The sequence below is a fragment of the Balaenoptera acutorostrata genome, chromosome X (assembly GCF_949987535.1).
Source record: "Balaenoptera acutorostrata chromosome X, mBalAcu1.1, whole genome shotgun sequence".
Classification (NCBI taxonomy): Eukaryota; Metazoa; Chordata; class Mammalia; order Artiodactyla; family Balaenopteridae; genus Balaenoptera; species Balaenoptera acutorostrata.
The window spans coordinates 121,841,910-121,848,053 of NC_080085.1; positions in this window are offsets into that span (position 1 = coordinate 121,841,910).

Consider the following 6,144-nt stretch of genomic DNA (forward strand, 5'->3'; position numbering starts at 1 on the left):
TTGGTGGACATGTCAGGCATAAGAGCAACCCAGAGGGGAGGTCCATCTTGTGAGAAATCTGTGAAAACTATCCACTAAATCAGGAGACTTAGATGTGCAGATCAGGGTCCTGGTCTGGGCTTGTCTTTGAGAACTTGGTCTCTATGCTTTCTGTCTCCTGTGGATCTGGGTCCAGGCCCCCACCACTGGGAGACAAGGTGCTAAATGAAGAAGAAACTCCATGTCACCTCTGATGGACCCCTCAGATAACTAAATGGGAGGGACCACCCTCCTAGGGATAAGACAGACACAAAATCACTCTCGACATCTATCATGCAACCTGGCCAAGAGCTAAGAGAAAATAACCCTCTAGCTCGCACCCATGACAGAACCAAGACTGAAACCACACAGTGTTACTACCTTGACATTCACTGTCCTTCTGGGAGGGAAATCTTGTCAGGAGAAAGTAGTAGCCTCTTAGGGCTCTTCAAGAGAACAAAGGTGTGGGTTACGAGTTGCCCCGGTTTCCCAAGTACAACCTCTCCCCTCTCAACTGCATTATTTCCTGTTTAGATGCCAGGTTTCCAGGACTCAGGGTGAAGCCTGAACTAAACTTGTTTGGAATGGAGTCCCTTTGAGGTCATACCTCACCACCCTATGGCGTGCGCACTAACATCCACCTTGCTGCCTGTGGATGTCTCTAGTTACCCAGGTCTACTGATCAGGAGGGGGAAGGTATGGGATGCAGATGTGGAATTGGACTGACCATGCCTGGTACACAGTAGACACCTAATTCACATTTAATAAAGAAATGAGATGTAGATGCAGGAGTAAGCAGGAAATGAAAGCTACCTATATGTCCTTTCATTCTTTTTATACACATAAATTCTTCAAGGAGCAGTGGGATTACACAACAGCCTCTAAGTAGATTTGTGTGACACTATAGTGGGTTATCTATAAAATGGTACATTGATACCTACCTCACAGGTCTGTTGTGAGGAGAAATTAACAAACCAATAAGAAAAGGGAACCCTCATACACTGTTGGTGGGAATATAAATTGGTGTAGCCACTATGGTCAATAATATGGAAGTTCTTTAAAAAACTAAAAATAGAACTACTATATGATACAGCAATTCTACTCCTAGATATATATCCAGAAAAAAGAAAACACTAATTCGAAAAGATACATGTACCCCAATGTTCATAGTACATTGTTCATTATTTACAATAGGCAAGACACAGAAACAACCCAGGGTCGAGGAGAGCACCCAAGATGGTGGAGTAGAAAGACCCTGAGTTTACCTCCTCTCATGAGCACACCAAAATCACAACTATCTGCAGAAAAAACATCAATGAAAAAAAAAATGGAACCTACCAGAAAAGATCTTCTACAACTAAAGACATAAGGAACCACAACAAGATGGGTAGGAGGGGCGTATTCACAATATAATCAAATCCCATACCCCATGGGTGGGCGACCCACAAACTGGAGAATAGTTATATTGCAGAGGTTCTCCCACAGGAGTGAGAGTCCTGAGCCCCACGTCTGGCTCCCCATCCCATGGGTCTGGCACCAGGAAGACGAGTCCCCAGAATTTGTCTTTGTAAGCCAATGGGACTTAATTGCAGGAGCCCCACAGGGCTGGCAGAAATAGAGGTTTCACTCTTAAAGGGCACACACAATCTCACATGTGCCAGGACCAGGACAAAAGCATTGATTTGATAGGCGCCTAGGCTAGACCTACCTGCTGGGCTTGGAGAGTCTCCTGTAGAGGTGACGGGGGTGGGGGGGAGTGGCTGTGGCTCACCCTGGGGACATGGACATGGTGTCAGACATACTGGGGAATATTCAACCCTGTGAACACTCCTGGCAGCTGACATATTGGCTCATTAGTTCCAAGACCTGGTGCCAACCAACAGCCTATAGGCTCCAGTGCGGGGACACCTCAGGCCAAATATCCAACTGGGTGGGGACACAGCACCATCCATCAGCAGACAGGCTGCCTAAAGGATAAAGAGCCGATAGCCACCTCTGGGCACACCCCTAGACACAGCCTAGCCCACCAGAGTGTCAAGATCAAGCTCCACTGAGCAGTGGACAGGCATCAGACCCTCCCAGCAGGAAGCCTACACAAGCCTCTAGACCATCCTCAACCACCAGGGGGTAGACAGCAGAAGTAAGAAAACTACAATCCCACCATGCAGGCCAGACCCTACCCTAGTGCCAGCTGGGCCCTGATCCTGCATGCTAGCAGGCCTACGCAACTTTCAGGACACCCCGGGCCCCATACCCAACTGTGTCAGGAACCACCCTCCCCCATCAATGATCTGAAACAAGTTCTGGGATCCCTGGGCCCTGCAGACAGACTCCAGAAACCAGCTCTGCCTGCCACTAGTGTGGTACTAACCCTAGGATCTAGCTTCACCTGCCAATGGGTGAGCAATAGCCCCAGAGGCTTTGGGACACTGGCTCTACCCACCAGTGAGCCAGCACTAGCCCTGGGGCCCCTAGGATTCCTCAATGAGCCACCTCATGATCGGGCCCTGCTAAACAGCAGCCAGCAGCATCAGTACAAGGCAGGACCTGGCAACCAACCAGACTAGGGCCAACCAAGCCTACAAGGCCACCCACAAAGTCAGCCCACCACAACAAAAGGACCCATACAGCCCTCTTAGGGGGAACCCCTAGAGCATATACGTTGGGTGATTAGAGGGGAGTGCACTGCTGGGACACATAGGATGCCTCCTACAGAGGGTGACTTCTCCAAGGTTGAGAAACATAACTAACCTACCAGATACATAAAAATACAAATAGCAACTTAGACAAAATGAGGCGGCAGAGGAATATGTTCCAGACGAAGGATAAAGTTAAAACCCTAGAAGAACTAAGTGAAGTGGAGATAGGCAATCTACCTGAGAAAGAGTTCAGAGTAATGATTGTAAAGATGATCAAAGAACTTGGGAGGAGAATGGATGCACAGAGTGAGAAGTTAGAAGGTTTTAACAAAGAGAAAATATAAAGAACAACCAAACAGAGATGAAGAATATAATAAATGAAATGAAAAATACACTAGAAGGACTCAAAAGTAGACTAAATGATTCAGAAAAATGGATCAGTGAGCAGGAAGACCATCCATCAGGAAGCAGGGTTGTGGAACTCACTGCTGAAGAACATAAAAAAGAAAAAAGAATGAAAAGAAATGAGGACAGTTTAAGAGACCTCTGGGACAACATCAAGCACATGAATATTTACATTATAGGGGTTTCAGACGGAGAAGAGAAAGAGAAAGGTCCCAAGAAACTATTTGAAGTGATAATAGCCAAAAACCTCCCTAATCTGGGAAAGGAAATAGTCACCCAAGTTCTGGAAGCCCAAAGAGGCCCATACAGGATTAACCCAAAGAGGAACACAACAAGACACATTGTAATCAAAATGATGAAAATTGAAGATAAAGAGAGAAGACTAAAAGCAGCAAGGGAAAAGTCACAAGTAACATACAAGGGAACTCCCATAAGGCTATCAGCTGATTTTTCAGCAGAAACTCTGCAGGCCAGAAGGGAGTGGTCCAATATATTTAAAGTGATGAAAGGGAAAGCCTACAACCAAGAATACTCTACCCAGCAAGGCACTCATTCAGATTTAATGAAGAAATCAAAAGCTTTATAGATAAGCAAAAGCTAAAATAATTCAGTACCATCAAACCAGCTTTACAACAAATGTTAAAGGAACGTCTCTAGGTGAAAAAAAAAAGGTCACGACTAGAAACAAGAAAATTATGGAATGAAAAAGCTCACTGGTAAAGGCAAACAGTAAAGGTAGGAAATCATCCACACACACAAAGTTAGTAGGGAGGTTAAAAGACAAAAGTATTAAAATCATCTGTATCCACAATAAGCAGTTAAGGGCTACACAAAACACTTAAGTGTAAAATATGATATCAAAAACAGTAATCGTGAAGGAAACCAAGATGGCAGAGTAGGGGGATGTGGAGTTCATCTCTCCCCACAAATGCATCAAGAATACATCTACAGGGCTTCCCTGGTGGCGCAGTGGTTGAGAATCTGCCTGCTAATGCAGGGGACACGGGTTCGAGCCCTGGTCTGGGAAGATCCCACATGCCGTGGAGCAACTAGGCCCATGAGCCACAACTACTGAGCCTGCGCGTCTGGAGCCTGTGCTCTGCAACAAGAGAGGCCGCAATAGTGAGAGGCCCGCGCACCGCAACGAAGAGTAGCCCCCACTCGCCACAACTAGAGAAAGCCCGCATGCAGCAACGAAGACCCAACGCAGCCAAAAAAAAAAAAATCCTAGTGTGCATATTCTTTTAAAAAATTGACAGAATTATTCAAAAACTCATGTGAAAATGTGAAGGGCCTAGTCTATGAAAAACAACTTTGAAAAGAAAAAAGTTGGAGGTTAAGCACTTTTTCAAAACTCATAAATCTACAGTAATCAAGGCAATGTGGTATTGGGATGAAGGTAGAAATGTATATCAAAATTTAAAAGTCCAGAAATAGACCCACACATATATGGACAACTGATTTTCAACAAAGCTACAAAGGCAATTCAGTGGAAAAAGGAGTCTTTTCAACAAATAGCACTGGAACAAGTGGATAGCCATATGCACAAACATAAACTGTGATCCATATAATGCACCACATACAAAAGTTAACTCAAAAAGGATCACTGACGTAAACATAAAAGCTAAAACTACTTAAAAATTCTAGAAAAATTCCAGTAGAAAATTCTTGTGACCTTAGGTTTGGTGAAGATTTCTTAGATATGAAATCAAAAGCAAAATCTAAAGCATAAATGAACAAATCGATGCACTAAATTTCCACAAAATTAAAACTGTTCTTCCAAAAACACTGTTGAGAGAAAAGACAAGCCATTGAATGAATGAGAGAAAATGTTTGCAATTCATAGATCTGCTATCCAGAATTTAAAATCTCACAAAGGTCAATAAGAGGAAAACAGATACCCCAATAAATAAGTGGACAAAAGATTTGAACAGATACTTCACCTGAGATATACAAATGTCAAATAAACACATGAAAAGATGTTCATCATCATTAGTCACTACGAAAATGTAAATGAAAACGATGAGAAAACACTACACCCCTCTGAGAAAGTCCAAAATTAAAAAGACTGACCATACTAAGTATTGGCAAGGCTGTGGAGGATGAAACTCTCGTATCTCATACACTGCTAGTGGCAATGAAAAATGATTTGACTACTTAGGAAAAAAATTTAGCAGTTTCTAACAAAGTTAATTTTACAACTACCATATGACCCAGCCGTTGCTCTTCTAAGTATTTACTTAGAAAGAGAAAACGTAGGTCCCAGCAAAGAATTATATACAAATGTTCATAGAAAGTTTATTTACAAGAGCTCCAAGTTGGAAACAACCCAAATATCCATTAACAGGTGAATGGATAGAACAAATTGTGGTATATCCATAGAATGGAATATTTCCACATTACAGGAAAGGAAAACTAATCTAAAGTGACAAAAGTCAGTAGTTGTATGAGAATGAGGTAGGTTGAAGTAGAGACAGAGGCAGGAGAGAGCTAGGTGGGCAGATTACCGAGGAGCACAAGGAAGCTTTTTGAGGTGATGGATATGTTCATTATCTTGAGTGTAGTATTAGATTCACAGGTGCATACATATATCAAAACTTAGAGCATGTACTTTATTTATTTATTTTTTTTTTATTTGGCTGTGCCGGGTCTTAGTTGCAGCACACAGGATTTTCGTTGCCACGTGCGGAATCTTCGCTGCAGTGTGCGGAATCTTCGCTGTGGCGTGTGGGATCTTTAGTTGTGGCATGCGAACTCTTAGTTATGGCATGTGGGATCTAGTTCCCCAACCAGGGATCAAACCCAGGCGCCCTGCATTGGGAGTGTGGTGTCTTAGCCACTGGACCACCAGGGAAGTCCTTAGAGCATATACTTTAAATATGCTCAGTATCTTGTATGTTAACCATACCTCAACATAATATTTGAAATATATTTATATATTCATAATTCTCTGATGCAATTAAGTTAATCAGGTGAAAAATTCTTACAATTATGCTCTTGTACATTAACAGATCCACACTATGTCATCAAATAACCAAAATAATCATATGCAATAAAGTATGCCCAAATATTTAGGGAAAGT